Source organism: Canis lupus, chromosome 3 (genome assembly GCF_011100685.1).
Source record: "Canis lupus familiaris isolate Mischka breed German Shepherd chromosome 3, alternate assembly UU_Cfam_GSD_1.0, whole genome shotgun sequence".
Lineage (NCBI taxonomy): Eukaryota > Metazoa > Chordata > Mammalia > Carnivora > Canidae > Canis > Canis lupus.
The window spans coordinates 31,641,228-31,665,351 of NC_049224.1; the positions used below are offsets into that span (position 1 = coordinate 31,641,228).

The 24,124-nt window shown below is 41.6% G+C and overlaps 1 long non-coding RNA gene across 1 annotated transcript; it reads left to right on the forward strand.

Moving 5' to 3' along the window:
• The first annotated feature begins 12,978 nt into the window (after window positions 1–12,978).
• On the forward strand, window positions 12,979–17,968 carry LOC102151991. Its single transcript, XR_005356886.1, has 3 exons — window positions 12,979–13,135; window positions 14,453–14,582; window positions 17,658–17,968. It is a non-coding gene; the product is annotated as an uncharacterized LOC102151991 (long non-coding RNA).
• The last annotated feature ends 6,156 nt before the right edge of the window (window positions 17,969–24,124 follow it).

Consider the following 24,124-nt stretch of genomic DNA (forward strand, 5'->3'; position numbering starts at 1 on the left):
TTTATTTCTCAAGCCGAATTCTTAGGTTTTCAGGATGATTTGAAAGTTATCTAGGTAACTTGGTGGGGACAGGTGACTTGGGGACCCTGCTCTTCTGCCATCTTGCCCCGCCTCTAATTGGAAGATCTTCTTGACAATTAATGTCCTGCAAGCACATCTGTATAGAAGCTTTTAAGGCTCCAGATAGAAGGCAAAGGACCAGTAATATGACCAGTAATATGACTACTACTACTATGAAAGCAAACAAACAAACAAAGAAAGAACAAGTTAAGATTCCAGAAAAACTCCTCAAACTGAGGAACCCCATTTGTCCAACCCAGACCAAGAGAACAAATCTTGGAAGCCATGAGAATCAACCTGAAAGCCAGACAGGTTCTCCTCATGACACCTCACTTCCTGTTCTGCCCTATGTTTTTATTGGTCCAAGCATATAAGGTGCTAGCAATGACACACATGACACTACTCCCACCCGTTAAGAAATCTAGGGCAATGTGACTGTCCGTCACTTTTCATGCCAATAGGATTTGACAGAATTTTTATTCCATATAAGACATACATTGTATCATCAGTAACATGCGACCAGGTACCAAAATTGGAGATCTCTGTTATACAGGCTTTCTGATTTGTGCAATCTCCACCCATGGGAACATTTTTCTAAACTTTGGCATAATGAGTAATTCCTCTGAGTACCATGCCTGAACTAACAAAAGTGTTCCTATTTGGGAACTCACATAGGTTGGAAATTCCAGCCTTGGTGATTCACTTCATTGGATGAAATCCACATTTCCCCGAGGGATTTACCAGGAGCTTCAGTGATGGATGGCATATCCAGCAGTCAGAGAGATAGGGAGTCATGGCACCTGTTTGGCTATGTTCTGACCTAAGAATGATTATAATTTGTATAAAAAGTGTAATAAGAAGAAAAGGGGTGAAAGGGGTCATTCTGGATGAAGGGCCACAAGGGGTCTGTGGAAAGTGAGAAGAATTATTTTTACTGAGAGGATAGAAAATGAGAAAGATTCAGATGAGAATCTTGGCCCATTATCTTTGGTGGAAGTTGCCCACTATCTATCATTATTTGTCTGTTTTAAAAGTCTTGGATCAACTGCCTTTTCCTAAGACTAGCTGCTTCCAAAAGATCTCTGAGGAGGCTATTTGAGAACCTTCTTATTTTGTCCAATTATGAATTAAAAAATAACTTAAGGTTTAACTTCCTAGAGTTTCTTTTCTTTGCTTTTGTATCAGTCTTTTAAAGCTCTTTATTATTTCATATTTCTATTTCTTTATATTTTTATTGGAGTTTGGTTTGCCAACATATAGCATCACACCTAGTGCTCATCCCTCAAATGCTCCCCTCAGCGCCCATCACTCAGTCACCCCAACCCCTGCCCATCTCCCTTTCCACCACCCCTTGTTCGTTTACCAGAGTTAGGAGTCTCTCATGTTCTGTCATCCTCACTGATATTTCCCACTCATTTCTCTCCTTTCCCCTTTATTACGACCCAGCAATTGCACTCCAAAGATACAGTTGCATTCCTTTGTTTTTAAAAATACCCAATAAGTTCCCTTTCAGTGATGTGTCAGGGCAGTTTTTCACATTTGTCTCTTCCTTCAGAAACATCTCCTGTTGAAGAGCAGGAAGAAGCAGCCAGGACTATTTGTAGAACATTTGCCTTAATTTCTTGGTGAAAACATGGGTAATACCCTAAGAGTTCTTTAAGATGTTACCATCTGGGCAGCCCGGGTGGCTTAGTGGGTTAGCGCCACCTGCAGCCCAGGGCGTTATCCTGGAGACCCGGGATCGAGTCCCCTGTCAGGCTCCCTGCATGGAGCCTGCTTCTCCCTCTGCCTGTGTCTCTGCCTCTCTCTCTCTCTCTCTCTCTCTCTCTCTCTCTCTCTCTCTCTCTCTCCGTGTCTTTCATGAATAAATAAATTAAAAAATTAAAAGAAAAAGATGTTACTATCTCTGCATGTAGTAAGGTAGTGCCCTGTAGTCTGGGTGATGAAAGTCCTAGACTTACGGATCTTCCAGCTCCTAATTTACAGTGAAAGAACCAGCATGTACCAAAGGGAATGGACTGGATATTGATCCTTGCTAGTGTCTATTTGCACCAAGGGAACTCACAGGATTCTGAAAGTTTTACCTATTTTAATGGATGGATGAAAATAATTTCCCCTCTTTAAATAGGTTATATGGTAAATGATGAAATTACTTAGGAAAACAGTAATTTTCTTTGAATCTATATATTTATTTCTTCAATGTTTGGAAGCAAGTACTTGGATCCTTATTTACTTTTTTTTAATGTGGAAGAATTGGAAGATCGTGCACTTATTGTAAACAGAGGATTAACAGGGACACCTCGGTGGCTCAGTGGTTGAGCATCTGCCTTTGGCTCAGTTCACGATCATGGTGTCCCACATCAGGCTCCTTACAGGGACCCGGCACCCCTCCTTTGCCTATGTCTCTGCGTCTCTCTCTCTCTCACATATACATAAATAAAATCTTAAAAAATGAAAAGAACTGAATTACAAGGTAACTTTAAATTAAGTCTTGATTAGGCACAGAGGAAAACCAAAGTGGCCTTGGGTGAACTCCTAGGCAATGATCGCCCTGGAATACCATTGTACTGTCCTGGAGAGAGGGAAATGGATTAACCCTCTGATCTCGGCACACTGAGAAAGGAGACCAAAAATCCAGTATAGTACAGCAAGTACCTTTGGAAGAATTGATAACATTTCAGCATTTGGGCGAAGTCCTACCAGGAAGAAGAAAAAATAATTTTGTTGATGACCCTGAGGTCTTGAACAAATCAATATTTTCCTTTATTTGGTGACTTTTCTGGCAGTACAGGGATACTACTAGCACTAGTGGAGGGTATATGAAGTCATTTGAATAAAAGGCTTTTATTTATAAGTATGACCCTTTTTCCCACCTCAAAAGATATTGGGGAAGCTTAGGTAATTGTCTTGTTGGCTCCCACTTATCATTACTAGTTTGTGCTTTGTGCTCTGATTCTTTTACCTATGTCAATAGGATTTGTTGCCTGGGAATGTCAAGTGCACAATCAAAATCCTTGTGGAAGGTATGTGTTCCCTCCAATGGAGGAGGCAAAAATCATATCCAGAGCAGATATATCTGTTATGAATAGACACATGGGACCTCAAGGCATTGTCCTTGTGGTGTACATTCAATATTACAATTAAATTTGCAAAGTCTCTCCCAAGTAAAACTGCTAGGCTGGAATCACATAGAAGCAAAATAGTGTTTTCAGTTAAGGGGTCACAGGTTGAGGTTAAGGGTGGGGACTCATGGAAAATCTGTAGGCTATTTGATACCTACAGCACATAGGATATGTCTCCTCCAAGGATGAGCAGGAGCAACACGGATAGCATTTCAGTAACAACTAGGACCACCAGGTTGTACCAGGAATTGATGATAATGACCATGTCTAATTCATGATAATTCATCTTAAATCCATGATCCTACAGAGGAATCTTAGTGCTTCCTATTTCCTTGCAACACCTTCATTTCTTTAAACTGGAGGATTTTTCTAGGTCTTGATATTCTTTTGCCAAAAAGATTTACCTTTTCTGCAGTGTTGATTCTGTTTACACTGTTTACAGATGTCCTGGGTGCTTCAATTAGGGGGTGGTCCACCAAGGTGTGACACCTGCTGGCCCTCCCACTGCTCCTTTTGTCTCCTTTTAGTATTAAAGCCCTTTGCAGGGCATCCCAGCTGGCTCAGCGGTTTAGAACTGCCTCAGTCCAGGGCGTGATCCTGGGGACCCAGGATTGAGTCCCACGTCGGGCTCCCTGCATGGAGCCTGCTTCTCCCTTTGCTTCTATCTCTTCCTCTCTCTCTGTGTGTCTCATGAGTGAATAAATAAATAAATAATTTTTTTAAAAAGCCCTTTGGAAAAGATCTACCAGTTTGTTATGTTCCACGTAAGAGCTTCATTTCCATTTTTATATATGTTTATGAGTGAAGTCTCCAGTTTTGGGTTCAGCTTGGTTGACTGCAGGAGATGAAAGAATTACTATTCCAACAGCACTTCTTTCAACCTATGAATGAAATGGAAAGTCATATCCTAGTCTGCCTGGATCTTTTAATTGCCTGATTATTTAATTAGTTTGCTTTGTATTTATTTCTTTTTAATGACTGTATGATGGTACTGCCTTTCTTTACGGTAGTGCATTTTCAGGATATCTCCATGTGGAAATAAAAAAAGGTAGTTTTATATTCTAATGGTGGAGTTTATAACCCATTCTTACCCCTTCCTCTATGTCGTCTTCTTCCTTTATATAAGATTCTAATTTTGTTTTAGGAAAGCAATGTGGTCACCTAAAATACCGACCAACACATGAGTACATTTACTAAGTGCTGGGGTTAATTTAGTCTTTAGATGATGGCAAGAGTGAATAATTTGCTTGGATTTTCCCTCTGCTTAAAGATGTCCCAATATGAGTGGGCACATCTATTCCTAATTGTGTGTGGTTCCAATTCAGGACTGGATCCCAGAACCTGAGTTGACGTACTGAGATAGAGTCATATGCTTAATTTCCTGAGACACCCAAGCCTCCAGGAAGGGTCCTAAGCAAAGTAATTGGACTTAGTATCCTGCCACAGTAGGGTCTACAGAAGGATGAGAAGACTGTAGCGACTGGATCTGGGGGAGCAAGGATGGAGCAGGAAAGGGCCCACTCAGATCTAGTGCAGCCCATACTCACAGCCTGGCAGGCCTTATCCCCAGCTGCTCACACAGTCACTGAGACCCAGTCAGTGGAACCTTGTGTGGCTTAGATTTCATCCATTAAGCCACCCAATATATAGCCCAAGTGAGCACTTTTCTAGTTAATTCACAGTAAGTGCTCATCAAGAGTTGGTCAATTGAAGGAAATCAAACTGCAGGTAGAGCTGCCATTTGACAGTTGCTTTGGAATGTCATGGATTCTGAGTCAGGCTGGGAGATGGGCAGACCACTCACTGGTCACTGAGGGTGGTCAGCTGTTCCCTGGGAGAACTCTAAGTGAAACAGCTGGTAGTGTGAATCCTGGGTTAGAAGGCCACAGTTGGGCTTCTCAGGCTGTTCTAAGAGGCTTTACTTGGGGAAGTGCATTGTGGCTGGGTTCAGGGTGGGAGGTGGGAGGCTGAGTTAGGATTTTCACTTTTCTCCTTTGGCAGGGACCTCTTCGAGGGTATGGAATATCCCCTGTAGTGAACCTAGTGCAGGAGGATTTGAGGAAGATACTGACAGAGCTCCAGGTTCAGGTGTATTTGTCCTGAACTCGGGTGCCTTAGGGACATCTCAGATGTTATGAGAACCTTCTCCAAACCGAAACAACTCCATTCTTATTCTGGACCCAACACACTCATCAGTTTGGTAACTCTTGATAAGTCATCAACATCATGCTGTCAATGAATGTTTTGTTCCATCATTCTCTGTTGTGTCACATAAAGAAGGATTTGAGAGCTCGTCATCTTCATGACTTTAGGCCCCGTCTTTGGAAATATAATCCCAGTGACATTCAGAAATATAATACAACTTGTTTAATCAAGGGCTCTATTTTGTCAAAAGGACTTCCAGAGCACATTTAATGTCCTATCACCAACATTTCCTCATCTGTCCTTTCCCCTAGAGACTGTTTGGCATTTTCCTTCATTGTCTTTGGCTATTTAGGTTTCAAATGTACGTTTCATCATGCAGTATTTGTCTTACAGCTCCTAGCTCATTTTGCTTAACACAATGACTTGCAGGGCCATCCATGTTTTCAACAATGTTACCATTTCCTTCCTCTGAAGGTGAGAGAATATGCCATTTCCTGGGTAGACTCAATTTTCTTTATCCATCTGATCAGAGTAGACATGAATTTTTTTCTATAAACTTGCCTGTTGTGATTAGTGCAGAACATGCATAGATATCTCTCTGAAGTTCAGATTTCAATCTTTGAGATATGTTTCCCAAGGTAATGCTGCTGTATATTGTATTTTTAAAAATTTTTTGAGAGACTTCCGTATTGTTTGTTATACTGACTGCATCATTTTACATTCTCTCTTGAATCTTTTAAGTATACAGCAATTCCATGTCCTATTTAAAGTTCCAGTGAATCAGAACCCCTGAATCAGGTTGCTCTTCTAGACAAACGATTAGGAATGGAATCAAAATTTTGAACTCCGAAAAAGTTATCAGTCACTCTGTATGGTCTTCCGAGAGTAGGATATTAACATATCAGTGTATTTCATTGCATTTCGCAGTCTATGTTCAAGAGCCTCTAAGACTAATACATAGCAAGGGTTGTAAATCTGTGAGCCTCCTGAAGTGAGCCAGAAATTTCCATCTAGTGAAGGAAAAAATGACATCATATAAATGGCTCAATTGAAGGTACCATGGAAATTCATTCATGGATTTAAATATAACTATTCTAGGGACTCCTGGTTGACTCAGTCATGTAAGTATCAACTTATTTTTTTCTTGGAGTTCAATTTGGCAACATATAGCATAACACCAATTTCTCATCCCATCAGGTGCCTCCCTCAGTGCCCGTCACCCAGTCACGGCCCCGCCCACCTCCATTTCCACCACCCATTGTTCGTTTCCCCAAGTTAGGAGTCTCTCATGTTCTGTCTCTCTTTCTGATGTTTCCCACTCATTTTTCTCCTTTCCCCTTTATTCCCTTTCACTATTTTTTATATTCCCCAAATGAATGAGACCATATAATGTTTGTGCTTCTCTGATTGACTTGTTTCACTCAGCATATATACAGTATCATGTCATCTGCGAGGAGGGAGAATTTAACTTCTTCTTTGACAATTTGAATGCCTTTTATTTTGTTATGTTGTCTGATTGCTGAGGCTAGGACTTCTACTACTATATTGGACAGCACTTGTGAGCCTGGACATCCCTGTCTTCAGTTCCTGATCTTAGGGAAAAGGCTCCCAAGGTTTACACATTGAGAATGATATTTGCTGTGGCCTTTTTGTAGATAGCTTTTAAGATGCTGAGGAATGTTCCCTCTACCACTACAATCTGAAGAGTTTAGATCAGGAATGGATGCTGTATTTTGTCCAAAGCTTTCTCTGCATCTATTGAGAGGATCAATATGTTTATTGTTTGTTCTCTTGGTGATATGATTAATCTCATGGATTGCTTTACGAGTGTTGAACCATCCTTGCATTCTGGGGATAAATCCCACTTCGTCATGGTGAATAATCTTCTTAATGTATTGTTGGATCCTATTGGCTAGTATCTTGTTGAGAATTTTTGCATTCATGTTCATCAGGGATATTGGTCTATAATTCTCTTTTTTTTTGTGGGATCTTTGGTTTAGGAATTAAGGTGATGCTGGCCTCATAGAACAAGTTTGGAAGTATTCCATCTCTTTGTATCTTTCTGAACAGCTTTAGTAGAATAGGTATGGTTTCTTCTTTAAACGTTTGATAGAATTCCCCTGGGAAGCCATCTGGCCCTGGACTCTTGTGTCTTGGGAGGTTTATGATGACTGCTTCAATTTCCTCCCTGGTTATTGGCCTCTTCAGGTTTTCTATTTCTTCCTATTCCAGTTTTGGTAGTTTGTGTTTTCCAGAAATGCATCCATTTTCTCGAGATTACCTAATTTATTGGCATATAGCTTTTCATAATATGTTTTAAAATCGTTTGTATTTCCTTGGTGTTGGTAGTGATCTCTCCTTTCTCATTCATGATTTTATTAATTTGAGTCTTCTCTCTCTTCTTTTTAATAAGGCTGGCTAATGGTTGATCTATCTTATTAATTCTTTCAAAGAACCAACTCCTGGTTCTGTTGATCTGTTCCACAGTTCTTCTGGTCTCGATTTCGCTGAGTTCTGCTCAAATTTTAATTAACTCTCTTCTTCTGCTGGGTGTAGGGTCCATCTGCTGTTTTTTCTCTAGCTCCTTTATGTGTAGGGTTAGCTTTTGTATCTGAGTTCTTTCCAGTTTCTGAATGGATGCTTGTATTGCGATGTATTTCCCCCTTAGGACTGCTTTTTCTGCATCCCAAAGATTTTGAACGGTTGTGTCTTCATTCTCGTTAGTTTCCATGAATCTTTTAAATTCTTCCTTAATTTCCTGGTTGACCCTTTCATCTTTTAGCAGGATGGTCCTTAACCTCCACGTGTTTGAGGTCCTTCCAAACTTCTTGTTGTGATTTAGTTCTAATTTCAAGGCATTATGGTCTGAGAATATGCAGGGGACGATCCTAATCTTTTGGTATCTGTTCAGACCCGATTTGTGACCCAGTATGTGGTCTATTCTGGAGAAAGTTCCATGTGCACTTGAGAAGAATGTGTATTCAGTTGAGTTTGGATGAAAAGTTCTGTAGATATCTGTGAAAACCATCTGGTCCAGTGTATCATTTAAAGCTCTCATTTCTTTGGAGATGTTGTGCTTAGAAGACCTATTGAGGGTAGAAAGCGCTAGATTGAAGTCACCAAGATTAAGTGTATTACTATCTAAGTATGTCTTAACTTTGGTTATTAATTGGTTTAAATATTTGGCAGCTCCCATATTCGGGGCATATATATTGAGGATTGTTAATCCTCTTGTTGGATAGATCCTTTAAGTATGAGATAGTATCCCTCTTCATCTCTCACTACAGTCTTCGGGGTAAATTTTAGTTTATCTGATATAAGGATGGCCACCCCTGCTTTCTTTTGAGGGCCATTTGAATGGTAAATTGTTCTCCAACCTTTTATTTTCAGAATGTAGGTGTCCTTCTGTGTAAAATGAGTCTCTTGTAGACAGCAAATAGATGGGTCCTGCTTTTATATCCAGTCTGAAACCCTGCGCCTTTTGATGGGGTCATTAAGCCCGTTCACATTCAGAGTTACTATTGAGAGATATGAGTTTAGTGTCATCATGATATCTATTCAGTCCTTGTTTTTGTGGATTGTTCCACTGGACTTCTTCTTAAAGGGGAATTTTAAGAGTCCCGCTTAAAATTTCTTGCAGAGCTGGTTTGGAGGTCACATATTCTTTCAGTTCCTGCCTGTCTTGGAAGCTCTTTATCTCTCCTTCCATTCTGAATGAGAGCCTTGCTGGATAAAGTATTCTTGGTTGCATGTTCTTCTCATTTAGGACCCTGAATACATCCTGCCAGCCCTTTCTGGCCTGCCAGGTCTCTGTGGAGAGGTCTGCTGTTACCCTAATATTCCTCCCCATAAAAGTCAGGGATTTCTTGTCTCTTGCTGCTTTACGGATCTTCTCTTTATCTTTGGAATTTGCAAGCTTCACTATTAAATGTCGAGGTGTTGGACGGTTTTTGTTCATTTTAGGGGGCGATCTCTCTATTTCCTGGATCTGAATGCCTGTTTCCCTTCCCAGATTAGGAAAGTTTTCAGCTAGAATTTGTTCAAATACATATTCTGGCCCTCTGTCCCTTTCGGTGCCCTTGGGAACCCCAATTAAACGTAGGTTTTTCTTTCTCAGGCTGTCGTTTATTTCCCTTAATCTGTCTTCATGGTCTTTTAATTGTCTGTCTATTTTTTCCTCAGTTTCCCTCTTTGCCATGAACTTTTCTTCTATGTCACTCACTCGTTCTTCCACCTCGTTAACCCTCATCATTAGGACTTCTAGTTTGGATTGCATCTCATTCAATTGATTTCTAATTTCTGCCTGATTGGATCTAAATTCTGCAGTCATGAAGTCTATTGAGTCCTTTATGCTCTTTTCTAGAGCCACCAGTAGCTGTATAATAGTGCTTCTGAATTGGCTTTCTGACATTGAATTGTAATCCAAATTTTGGAACTGTATGGGAGAGAGGACTGTTTCTGATTCTTTCTTTTGAGGTGAGGTTTTCCTTCTAGTCATTTTGCTCAGTGCAGAGTGGCCAAAAACAAGTTGTATTGGGAAAAGGAGAAAAAGAGAGGAGAGAAAGATGGAAAGAAAAGAGAAAAAGAAAAAAGGAAGAAAAAAAGGAAAAAAGAGAAGAAAAAGAGAAAGAGAAAGAAAAAGAAAGAGAAAAAAAGGGTGGGGGAAGCAATCAGAAATAAAAACAAAAAACAAAAAACCACGGGGGAGTATCTTCTGTTTCTGTATACTTTAAGTCCCTTGACTTCCCCCTGGAACTTGTCCGTCCTGCTGGTCTTCTGGGGGAGGGGCCTGTTGTGCTGATTTTCAGGTGTTAGCACTTGGGGAGCTGCTCTGTCCCCTGCCTGGTGCAGGGCTCAGTGGGGGTTGTTTACCCCGTGAGGCCCCAGGAGGAACAACCCCAGTGGCTATGGCAGCTCTGGAAACCTGGATTCAGCCCCCGCAGTAACTCCGGAGCTCTCCGTCTGCAGGGCCTGGAGGCTCCGGGGTGGGGCCGCTGATCTGCTCAGCTGGGGCAGGAGCGTCCTTGCTGTCGTGGGCCCTCCCGGCCTCTGCCTGTCCCGGGGGGAGGCCGGATCATGGCCTGTGTCCCGGCGCCCTGTGCTCCCGGCCTGCACTGTTGGATTCACGCTCCCGGCCCTGCAGCCCCCTCTGCGGAGCCGCCGCCCGAGCCCCTCCAAGCTGCTCCGGGTCCGCCTTGCGCACTGCAGCCCTTCAGGGAGCTTGGTGCACTCTCCCCCGGGCGCAGGTGTCTGTTAGTGTCCCAGGGAGCCTGAGGGCATCCCTGCCCTCCTGGGTCCTGTTCTAACTCCCTGCGGGTGCCTTTCCACCCAGGAAGATTGGTGCAGCTCCTGCTTCTCCGGGATGGGGCTCTCCTGTCCTGGGGGCACTCGCCCCGGCCTTAGCCCAGCTCCTCGCGGGGCCCCTCCCCCTTGGAGGCCTTTTGTTTCTTTATTTCTTTTTTCCCCGTCTTCCTACCTTGATAGAAGCGCGAACTCTTCCCACTGTAGCATTCCAGCTGTTCTCTCTTTAAATCTCAGGCTGAATTCGTAGATTTTCAGGATGATTTGAAGGTTATCTAGGTAATTTGGTGGGGACAGGTGACTTGGGGACCCTTCTCTTCTGCCACCTTGCCCCTCCTCCCCGGAGAGAAAATCTTAAGCAGGCTCCAGGCACAGCACGTTGCTGTTGCTGGCTTGAACTAAGATCCTGAGGTCATGATCTGTGGAAAAATCCAGAGTCAGAAGCTTAACCGACTGAGACACAGAGGCTCCTTAAGAGCGCAATCACTCTGTTACAAAATAGTATTTCCATGTATGGGTTGAATTGAAGTTTCTCTTTCATTCGTTTATAGAGGGACAGCCTAGTTGTCTCTAGTTTGTATGATCCTAAATAAAGCTGAATTTATTTGAAAAACAAACTTGAATTTCTTGGGAAAAGACAGGTTTCATGGACTAATCATCTGAATCAGTTTGGATTAGACCCATTAGAAAACAAATTTCAAATGGATTTAAGATGGTGGGGTAGAGGTCCTCATGTCAGCTAGTCCCCTAAATTTAGCTACATAACTTTCAAGCCATCCTAAACACCAGTGAATTCAAGCTGAAATCTAAACAAGAATGGCTGACTCTATAAATAAAAAGTGAAAAAATTATGCACAGTGGAGTGTGGAGAAATAAAATGGAATGGATTTATCAGAGGATAATGGGCAGAGTGGGGGTGGGAGCACGTGTAAGCCAGCTTCAGGAAAGTGAAAGAGCCTTGAAATTCAAAATCTGGACCTTTAGAAATCTGCTCCTCAAGAGACTTTCCTCCCTAAAATGGGCTCATTGGTGAAATGGTGCAGAACCACAAGTAAGTTAGTGGGATCTCTATATTCCCGGAGGCCAGAAAGTACCCATGTGCCTGAGCCAGCAGAGTTCCCAAGTATTGGTTCAAGAAAATGAATTTAAATCAGCAAGCCTGGGAGAATGTTTAAGTTGTGGAGCCACCAACCAAGGTCACCGGCTGGGCCAGATGACCGTGGTCCATGTTGGGCCCATACAGGGGACTGGAATACATCCTCCCCATTCATCTGGGAGACGCAGAGTGGGTGACCATTGGAGAAGTTGAATCTTCTCCTTGCAGGGGGGCAGCAACCACAAAAAGGGACAAACCTCCACTTCCTCCAGGAAGAGGGGATGAAAGCAAAAGCAGCAAAGACTCTGCCTGAGGAAACCTAAACTTTGCATATTTCGGTGTCTCCCCCCCCCCCATGTCTACGAGGGGGTAATTGGAGTAGGCAGGCAATTTGGCATCTCCAGATTTGTCAATCATCGCATCACTCATCTCTGGGGCTGGAGATCGATGTGTGGTCTTTTTTCCTCTCACCCCCAAAAGAGGCATGAAAGGTTCTAGGGAACAAAATGCTCATAGAGCAAACAGCTTACAGTGAGACTGGCTCCCTGACAAGGTCGGTGAAGCTACCCAGGCAGAGACACCTGAGAATATGTGCAGCAGGCTATTCCAGGGACAATCACCTGGAAGAACAGGTGACCTGCACATTTCCTGACCAACAGAACTGGAACTTCCACAACTGGGGGAACATAGCATAGCTATTCAAGGTTTTTCTTTTATGATTCATTTTTCTTTCAAGATAAAATTGTACTCTATTTTTTCATATATTCCCAATTCACCTAATTTCTTATTTAATCAACTCTTCTTTTTGAAATCTTTCCTTTTTAACTTTTATATTTTAATGACATAATTTAATATCACTTGTGAAATGGAGAGCATAGGAAAAGACATTTCTCCAAAGAGGACCTACTTGTGGCCAAAAGGCACGTGATAGAATGCTCCACATCACTTGTGAACAGGAAAATACAAATCAAACCCACAATGAGATACCAAATTACAGTGGTGAGAATGGCTAAATTTAACAACTACTGTTGGCGAGGATTTGGAGAAAAGGGTACCCTCTGACACTGACGATGGGAATGAGACGTGGAACAGCCACTCTGGAAAACAGTGTGTAGGGTCCTCAGGAAGCTCAAAATAGAGATTCTGTTACAAAGTGTTTCCTCTCAAATACCACCCTTGTCTCCCCAGATATACTCCCGTCTAGACAGCAGAAGTTGGTTGCTGTGCAGCTGCATTCACTGTGAAAGGACTATGATGTCACACGTTCCCATGGTGATGAGAAATATACCTCTGCCTTTCTTCCCAACTCTACTCTTTGAGCTGAGCAGTTCAAAGTTGATATTGAGTGAGTTCTCAGCTCTCTATCTAGCATCTTTGATGATGGGCAATCTCAATTGTTGCTCCTGCGAAGGTATGTTTATAAGGATCTTCTGAAGATGTCTTTGTTACCAACTGGATAGTTAACTGTTTTTCAAACTATTTTTCTTATTGTTTAATGTTTCCTCTCCCCGAATTGTCATGCGGAGTCGTACCTATGTGTTTTCGTTAGTTCTAATCCTCCATTTCTATTTTTTGGTTATTCTACCAAACTAGCTGTCTTAATATTGTGCCTCCATTTCGAAAACATGTCTTACTTCCTATTATATCCTGCATCCCTCATGATCACTTGGAAGAACAGGTGACCCACACCCCTCACCTTTGTCACCACAAAGGTCCTCACAAGGGGAAATATGGCCACATCTATTTTCCAGGTTTTGGTACTGTCCCAAATTATATACTCAAATTATTCATTTCAGAAATTAAGTGTGAATCCAGAAAGGTTGATATGGAGGATATTTGACATTGTTTTATCAATGGTTTACAATGTCTTCCTTATTGTTTCTCCCAAAATGGGTATGTAGTTCTGTATTTGCGGGGACATGTTGCTACCTTCATCTAAATGGTTGCCCAAAGGTCACCCTGTGAATATGAGTGTCTATGTTTCAATTAATGTCACAAACACACATTACTTTTTACACTTTGGGCATTTTCCAAAGTTACACTTTTTATAGATACTAGCTTTATTCTAACCCTCATCCCATTTCTCCCCATGTAAGGTGTAAGCATGGTGAAAATATGATATTTTTCTCAACTATGTAACAAATAGCCAGTCTACTTGCATTGAAACATGTATATATAATTAGTTAATTATACCCGATCCCGGGTCTCTATGATCAGGTCCTGGGCTGAAGGCAGGCACTAAACCGCTGAGCCACCCAGGCTGCCCAAGATTTCCTTCCTCTTAACGTGGGATAGTATTTCATTGTAGAGATTAATTTTTTCCTTTTGTTAATCAATAAACATGAAGTCTTTTCCTTTATCTTGGGTGTTGTGAAAGGTGCTGTAGAATATGTGAAGATATCTCTGTGAAATTCAGAATTCAATTATTTTTTATCTATTTGCCAAAACTCAGATTGCTAAATTATATGACAGATCTTTTTAAATATGGGGGGGGGGAACTCCATGTTGTTTTTCGTCATGCTTTTTCAGTTTATATTCTCTGTTGGCTTCTTTAAGAATACGGCAACTCCAAGGCCTTTCTACAGCCCACTATGACTCAGGTTTCTCTGCAAGTCAATGATGTGTAATGGGGTCAAAAGTTTGAACTCTGATAATGTTATCACTCATTTGGGATGGTCTTCTAACATAAAGATGTCAACAGCTCTTTCTATGGTCATCCATTTCCCAGGATCTACAGTCAGAAACCCAAAACAAAAACTATTTTGAAACCAATTGTGTACACCTGGACTGAAAAGTGGGCGAAAATATTTCAAGTTTGCAGAAAAGAATAATTCATCCATCAAAGGAGTCAATGGAAGGTAACATGAAAATTCATTCATTAAATTGACTCAAGAAATATTGTTCTAGGGGCACCTGGCTGTTTCTGTCAGCTAAGTTTCTGCCTCCTAGTTTCAGCTCTGGTCATGACCTGAAAGTCATCAGATTCACCCATATTCAGCATGGAGCCTGCATAGTACCTTCTTTTCTTTTCCCTCTGCTCCTCTCCTCCTTACACTTTCCCTTTTGCTCTCTATACAATAAAAAAATCAAAGAATCATTATTCAATTTTGCTCAGGGTGCCATACTAAATACAAATATACTAAGCCATATTCTTTATTTTTCATGTGTGAAAATCTTAATTTAAATGGCCAGTCATTAGTTTATACCAAAATAGTAAAATCGCATTGAGAACTCTTATTTGGTCAGATTTAATGGTAGGTGTTGTTAAGCTAACATTTGGACATATTAGTCCATGTTAAATATTAGCAAATAAACCTCTTATGTTTTAATAAATAGAACATATACTGACTTTAGAGTTAGGGGGTGTCACAATGCAGCATATAATATAAAATATCCCTATCACCCTATTCTTTGGGGCACAATTTCGAGAATTATTCACAACTACATCAACGTGAAACATTTATCACAAAGTACAGAGCGACGTAGAGATATTATTATCATTGATGTAGACAACTTATATTAAGGACTGCTCTGCATTAGGGTGTGTTTTGCATATGCATAATATTAGTATCCCACGACCTAGGGATGATGACCTGAGCCAAAGGGAGACACTCAACCAAAGAAACCACTCTGGTGCCCACATTATTATGGCTTTTAAAATCAGGACAAGATAACCCACAAGGTTACATTAGTTTCAGGTGTACCACACTTGATTGAACTTATGGTTATTGAAACTGTGCTCACCCCAAGCATAGATACTATGTGTCCCGATAGAGCACTATTACCATTCCATTGATCATATTCCTTATGCTGTACCTTTCACCCTGTGACTTTTTTAATGAATATGTTGAAGCCTGTCCCCTCCGCTCTTTCTCATAACTATGGCTATTTGTAAATGGTATACATTCAGTATTTAAATCTCTCCCACAATGGATGATTTTAAAGATAACAGATTAGTGAAAAAATGCAGTAGAGTAATAGACTGAATAGAACAGAATATTATGATTGCCTAACATTGAAAACACCTACCAAAAGACGGTTGAAATCAAGTGCAAAACCGTACAAAAGAGATGACAGCATATGTGGATCTACAGAGGCAGAAATGGTTTTGGAAGACATCAAGAAGGTAGCAACATTTAGCTGGGCTTCAAAACAAGCTCTATAAGCGAAGGTAACCTATCTTTGGATTCGCTGTGCACATAAGTTGTATTTTACATTGATTATTTCATGTTACTTAAAGTTGTCATTGCTTTTTTTAAAAAAAGTTTTTATTTATTTGAAAGAGAGAGACAGTGAGACAGCAAGAGAGAGCATGTGCAAGGGTAGGGCAGAGGGAAATGTGGAATCACAACCCCACTGAACAGGGTGCCCAAAAAGGAGATGGATCCCAGGCCTTTGGATCTTGGCCTAAGCTGAAGGTTTTTCCTCATCCAGCAATGATGATGGCCTAGCAGTAGCTTCCTTTATGGTTATTATCCAGCCATTACCATCCAGTCTTCCCCTGTATCCATATAAACACTGATCTCACTAATACCTGAGCACCACAAACAAAGCACTGATAGTTATCCTGTGTACTCCTAGATGTTGCCTAGGCTGTGGTACCAGGTGTTGTCCACCAAAACTCAGTGAATAACTCTCCACCCACTTCTGTGCTAGGTCTGCCCCATTTTGCCTGAATTAGAAATGCTGCTCTCTTGGTTTTCCTCTTTTTGATGTGAATACACATATAATAAGGAATAGTGTATTTTTTGGTGTAAAGACTATTTTGGTGGTGTGTTGGAAGGGGAGGATGTTAACTCTGGGGTAGGGGACATTTACTCAGAAGCACTTTCTCCACCTTGAATTCTGAATTTGGAAATTCTTCTTCAGTCAACTTGAGGGATCAATCCCCCAGAAAAAGCTCATGCTTTCTCCATGGGTGTAATCTGTCTTCATTTGGGGGCCAATGGCCTTACTACTGTTGTTCATTTGGAGTTCAATACTCACCAGGAGTACCTATGACAAAGTACACACATGAACCGACCCCCACCTTATCCTCTTATGTGTAACTGCAGATCATCTCAGAAAACATCTAAATTGGTATGTATTCTGGGATCAATCTCTTTCTTGGAAAAATCTCAAATAGTAAGGCAGATAGGGCAACCTTGTTGTACTCAGTCTGGACAGACACCCAGATTCCATGTTCTGAAGCTTGGGGTGTGTGAGATAGGGAGCTTTTCTAGCTAAGAAAACAGGCCCATGTTTCTACAATCCTAGAGAGCCAAAGTATTATCTCTGTGTGGAGTGGGTATGAGTAAAATAGGATTGGGGAGGTGACTTGTTGACTCTATACAGTGTGTGAGAGTGCGAGTGTATGTGTGTATGAGAAAAAGAAGATCAGGACCGAGGAAAATAAAGACATAGAGACACAGAGAAATGCAGAGATAGGGAGAAGGAGAGTGAAAGAGTGAGGTAGATTCTGCAGCAGATATGTCCCACTGACACCACTCGATGGACTTAGTCAATATTCTCAAAAGAAAAAAAAAAAAACAAAAGAAAAAAACCTCATTACACAGCATATTTTAGAGTCATAAGACCATAGGTGGCCAAACTGTGCATATCAGCCCATTCTGGGTAACCAATTTCTTCATATTCTCCAGTCCTCCATTTATAATGAGCAAGAGTCCCCAAATCACTCTCTAATTTTCATCAAGCTTTAGTATTTGAGAGAAAGAGAGCAGAACAGGGTGAGAGGGGCAGAGAGAGAGAGAGAGAGAGAGAGAAACACACCCTTTGCTGAGCAGGGAGCCCCACAGTAGGCTTGATTTCAGGTGCCAGAAGGCTGACCTGAGCTGAAGGCAGACTCTTAAATGACTGAGCAACTCAGGCACCCCTCCCTGAGTTATTCTTGAGTGGCATGAAAATGTACTGATGGGTACTCTGTGTCCTTCTAGATGCATCCTATGATTCTTTGGTCATTACACTCTTCCAGAAGATCAGAGTGGAAGTGAAATTAATTTTGTCAAGGCGAGCTTGAGGATCTTTAACCGAGGAACGAATGTCACTTTCTTGGTTTCTTTCCACACAAATTCCAATGAAAATCAGACAGTGTCCATTTGGGATGATATACATAATCTTCCAGCTTGGAAGAGTGTGGAGTGGTTGCCTCTTGTCAAGCATTACCTTATTTGAGAAGATGTTTATGTTGGCGACACCAAAGCTGGAAATAAACAGCATGATGGGGTAAATTACCTCAGCAACAGTTTCTCATGATTGGTTCAGGTTTGTTCAGGAACCAGTCTCTTCCTGTCTTTAGTCAGGAGAACCAATGTGATTCTGGGTTCTCACTGGAATTAGGATCACAGATGTAGAGAAAAAAAAAACAAAAAAAAATGGTGTGAAAAATCACAGATGATGACAAAGCATGAGAGACTCCTACCATGGGAAACAAATAGGGGGTTGTGGAAGGGGAGTTGGGCGGGAGGATGGGGTGACTGGGTGATGCACAGAGAGGGGCACTTGGGATGAGTGCTGGGTGTTATATGTTGGCAAATCAAACTCCAATTAAAAAAATATACAAAAAAGAAACCACCGGAAAACCAATCGTCCAGGTGGAGACCCATGGTCAAGTTTTTAGAAGCAAACATGTGGCATTCAGGTAAGGAGTTTGTGTCCATGGAGATAGGAGGAAGGGCAGGGACATGGACTCCAGTGCTCAGTGAGTTCGGCAAAGGGATGGAGGCTGATTCCAGAGTCAAGGTGCTCTTTGCAGCTCCCTTTAAAAGGCCCACAGGACATCATTTTGAGGGTTACCCTGAAATGGTCTTCGATTTCTCAGGTCCAAACTCTATCTGTGTCCTCACACTCAAGGTAATAGGACCACTGCCCCTGATGGTCACTGCAAAGTCATCAACAAAACCTCCCTCATTCCTGTCTCCACAGAATTCAGCCCTGAGCAGCCCCTGTTCTAAGACCCCTGGCCTGGGATCCAGGTCCATTTTGGAAAGTTCCCTGCTCAATTTGTCTGGGATAAGGGAGCCCCACACTAAACTAGGCACCTACCCAGGCTCTAGCCTGCATCAGGAAGGAAAGGAGTATGCTCCTGAAGAGACTAAGGTGCCCCCCCTCTGCTTCGTTCATCTGAATACAACCAGAACATATGTGTGGAGTCAGAGTCTTCTCCTCTGCTTACAAGCAGCGCCTGCTGGGATTCCTCTAGGACCTGAATGTGGAGCTTCCTGTCTGAGTGATGCCAGGACCTCACCGAGTGCCTGCCACATGATAGGAGCCCACAGACCAATGGAAATGAACAGTCCTATCAGGCCAGCAAATTCCACTGCAGGAATCCCCAGGGCAGGGAGGTCACAGCTTCCTCATTTTTGGATCCTAGACCTGAGCTATCCAAGGAGACGGCCAATAGACAGACCGTGGATGCTGACACAGGCCCAATCCTAGGATCCGCTCCCAGGGCCGCGCAGCCCCCTGTGCAGGGAGCCGCCGCGGAGCTGCTCCCGGGGGCCCCCCCTGCGCACGCTGCAGCCTTTACCGCGCTTGGCCCACGGGGTGCGGCGCGCTCTCCCCCGGGCGCACCTCCTCTGTGAGTGCCCCTGGGAACCGGGGGCTCCACTGCCCCTCCTGGCATCCTGCCCAAGTTGCCTGCGAGAGCCTTTCCTTCTTGTAAGATTGGTAAGGTTCTCGCTTCTCCAGACTGGGCTTTCCTGTCCTGGAGGCTCTTGCCGCCTGGCCTCCCGGACTTAGCCCGGCTCCTCACGGGCCCCTCCCCCACTGGATTCTTTTTTATTTTTTTTTTCTGTCCTACCTTGATAGAAGCGCGAACTCTTCTCATGTAACATTCCAGCTGATCTCTCTTTAAATCTCAGGCCGAATTCGTAGGTTTTGGGGATGATTTGAAAACTATCTAGGTAAATTGGTGGGGACAGGTGACTTGGGGACCCTACTCTTCTGCCATCTTGCCATACCCCCCCCAGTTTTTTATAAATTAAATGAGATTCTAAATAAGTATTTATAGAGTTCTAACCATGGATGAAGCACTTTGCCTGTGGTTTCTCTTAACTTTACAACAAAGAAAATAGAGCATATTATTAACATATTCTCAGTATAAAACTGAGCATTACAAAATTTAATGAAATTGCCACAAGAATTTTAAGTATTATACTGAGAATCGTAGCCTCCCTCTAACTTCAAAATCTATAGTTTTATAATAGACTGATTTTCTATCTAAATTTTAATAACGTTCGTAAATTTGTTTCCCACCCCTTCCTGTATATGTTCTCAATAAATAACTCTTTTCATGAAGAGGATAAAACAATTACCCATTTATTTGAAGGCCAAAGTTGTCAGCCATATCAGTCACCTTTTCTTCTGATTTAAAAGAAGACTTTATCAAGCCAACTGAAAAGACTGATCCCAATTATCAAGGTGTACAAGCATTAGAGTAACTCAAGAGGGTAGGGAACTTATGTATGAGACTCAAATGATTCTCTGTGGTGCCTTGCAATATTTGTTTACCAAGTAATAAACGTAAATGAAAATGTTTTCCACAGTGACTGCATCCATTTACCTTCCCAAGAGCAGTGCACGAAGATAATATTGTGCGGTGACTAGGGGTGGCTACGTATATTGTGATGAACACTAAGTAATGTATAGTTCTGCTGGATCAATATGTTGTACACCAGAAAATAATATAACATTGTTTATTATAGTTCAATAAAAAGGTAAATGATAAGAGCATGAGCCAATAAAATTTTAAATTTAATTCACTCCATCAAGAAACATCATCATTGGAGATAATAGATGAAGACAAAAGAAGAAAGCAACTGGTAGTAAAGAAAACCACCATAGACAACTGAGTCTCATGACTTATTAATACGAAAATGATGATTATAGTAACTAAGAATGTTTTCCTCCTGAGTTGTGTGTTATGGCAATTTTGTGTTTATGATATCTATTAAGAAAATTCAAATTCCTTTTTTTCTTTTATTTTTTCCTCACCAAGGAGATGTGGTTACCATTTAGTCTTGAGGTTACATAATATTCCTGAGGGATTATGACTAAAGTAGAGGAAATCCCAACGCTACACTGAGATGGATACGGTAATCTATGAGAATGTTTAGCCTTCTGCTTGGACAAAAAGGGTAGAATGTCTTAATTAGCATGCAGGATAAATGAATCTTTAGATTGAAGTAACAGTCATTGATTTGAAGTTTAAATAAAAGGGACTCCTGGGTGGCTCAGTGATTAAGCGTCTGCCTTTGACTCAGGGCGTAATACCAGAGTCCCAGGATCGAGTCCCACATGGGCACCCTGCATGTAGCCTGCTTCTCCCTCTGCCTGTGTCTCTGACTCTCTTTCTCCCTCTGTCTCTCATGAAGAAATAAAATCTTAAATAAACAAATAAATAAATAAATTGATAAATAAATAAATAAAAATTTAAAAAAGGAAGTTTAAATAAAGGTGGAGTGTTATGCATGGATGCTGAGTAACCAAATGGAAAAATGATTCTGAATGTTTCTCTTATGACTCTCAGCCCCATATTAGCTCTCCTACAGTCCTCTCTCTAAAGGATGGACTCCCTTGCAAACTTACTCCTATTAGGTTCTATCAGTGGCAGGCTCTAAGATGATATTGGACAACAGGAAAAAAGGAGAAACTTTACATTCCTCTGATTCAGGCTCAGGCAGCAGCGGTATTGAAAACATGTACTCCAGAAATGCATTGGGAAGCTCAGGAGCATCAGTAAGTTTAAAAGGTCCAAGGCTCCTAAAGTGTCACCAAGTGCATGAGCTCTTATCTTCTTACCTGGTAATAGGATAGAGGTTTCAACATCAGTGATGGTGACACTGACCTGGTAACATTGATGGGTTCTGGGTAATCTCTTCCTCTTGCTCACCCAGCCTTCAAGGTAGTAGTTGTTTCTACATACAGTAAGCAGAATTATTTTCTCCTTTCTCCTCTTCATTTCTAAGCTGGAAATTTTTATTTTTAACTTTCTATTGAGCCATTCCTTGAGTATCTCGAAGTCATCTTAAGCCCAAAATGTAAAAACTAAATTAGTTACCTACCTTCCCAAACCTGTTATTTTTCCTCATTTCCTACTTGAATTAATAAGATCTTGATCAGATTAATGTTCTAATCCAGAAGCCAAAAAGTACATCCTTTTACATATATAGGTGCACTTAATGGTGTCATTCTTCTGATGCTCTGTTCACTTTTACTCATTTCCTGTTTTACATCTCTTGAGATTGCAGAATTGCTACAGATGTATGTTCAAGTTCACTGGTTCTTGCTTCGGAATGTTCCCATCAATGGGTGAGCTCCTCTAATGACTTCCACATTTGAGTTACTATACTTTACAACTCTGGAATCTCCATTTTTAGAAACTATTTCTATCTTTTTTGATACCTTCTTCTTGATAAGATAGTGTCATATCTTCCTCTATTTCTTTTGGCATGCTTTCATTTAATTCTCAGAATATATTTATAATAGCTACTTTGAAGGTTTTTTATCCTGCCAAGTGCAACATTGGAGTCCCCACAAAAGCAGTTTCTACTAACCTTTAATTTCATATGTGAGATATAACTTTGTATTTCTTCATGTCTCATCAGTTTTGGTTCAAAATGGACATTTTTTAAAGTTTTATTTTTTAAAGATTTATTTATTTATGATAGAGAGAGAGAGAGGCAGAGGGAGAAGCAGGCTCCATGCTGGGAGCCTGACACGGGACTCGATCCCAGGACTCCAGGATCATGCTCTGAGCCAAAGGCAGGCGCCAAACCGCTGACCCACCCAGGGATCCCCTCAAAATGGACATTTTTAGAAGATTTCATTTATTTATTTTTGAGAGAGAAATAAAGAAAGTGCACGAGAATAGGGGAGCAGCAGAGGGAGATGGAGCTCCCCACTGAGCAGGGAGCCCTACACAGGGCTCAATCTCAGGACCCTGGGATTATGATCTGAGCTGAAGGCAGACAATTAACTGACTGAACCACCAAGGCACTCCAAAACTGGACATTTTAAATAATATATTATAGCACTTCTGGTTACTGATCCCTCTTCTTATATTGATGTTAGTGGAATTTTTTGATTGATTGATTGATTGATTGATTGATGATTGATTGATTGATTGATTAGTTCTTTGGCTGAATGAACTCAAGTCTATTGCCCCTCCTGTGTGTAGCCTATCATGTTCCTGCTCAGATTTTTTTTCTTGTTTACAATCAACTTGGTTACTGTTGGGATATCGTAAGCCACTTACTGATCAGTGGTTTTGCTTAACTCTCCTAGGCCAAGTAGAATTTTATCCAAAACTAGTAGACATATGTGTGGCTTAGAGGCTGATAACACAGTTCAGAGTTTACAATTTTTGCCCCATATTTATTCAGGGACTAATAGCTGGATGCTCTCTCTCTAATGTTTCCTGAGAGGTGCACAGACTTCGGCATTCACAGTGTCTTCCAGACTAAGAAGATTTTATATAACTTTTTTTTTTTAAGTTGGCTTCCTAGAAATTGCCCGTGGTTTGGTGTTGCTTATTTTTTAGACAATATTTGGCTAGAAGTTGTCCTTAATATTTTTGTGTCATCAAGGCTTCCACCCTTTGTTGATAAAACTATGTGTGGCTTGAAGAATCTTTTCATTTCTGCTCCATGACTCTCTGATTTCTCCTAAGTGGGTGCAGCCACTGCATGCACACAGCCTGACTTATGGGGATAAGGTTGTCTGTGATCCCAGTAGTATTTCTCTTGAGCCCATCACTGTTTCTATCTTTTAAACTTCTGTTTGCTACGCAGTGTGGTTTGTTGATACCTGCATAACACTGCTATGAGTGTTTTCTTAACTGCCCTTCACCAAGAGCTCCACTGTTTCTGAAATACATTGTTACATGGAACTCTCAAAGCTCTGTTCTAAAAAAAGACATCCTCCATCAGATAGAGCTATGGAGTTCTTCATCCTTAAATTGTGCCTGTTCTTCTATGTGGGGCCTGTGTACCTCTACACAGGAGCTGAGGGCAGGGGAAGCAGCCCATTTCTCCCTAAGTGACACCCCCCTGTCTGAGTGGGCACTAAAGAAAGTAAAGGTCCTGGTCATCTCAACTCACTCCTTCTGGCATGAACTTCCAGTCTAAGTAAGCTGGATGATGGGGGTGCTGAGAGAGGCCATTGCATTCTCAGCCTGCCATGTCTAGCATAGAGGTGCCATCATCATTATTATTTATTGCTGTGCTAAGTACATTTAACATTAGAACCACCCTCTCAATAAATTTTTAAACACTGGCAGCCTGGGTGGCTCAGCGGTTTAGCACTGTCTTCAGCCCAGGGCATGATCAGGGAGACCTGGGATCGAGTCCCACATTAGGTTCCCTGCATGGGACCCTGCATGGGACCCTGCATGGGACCTCTG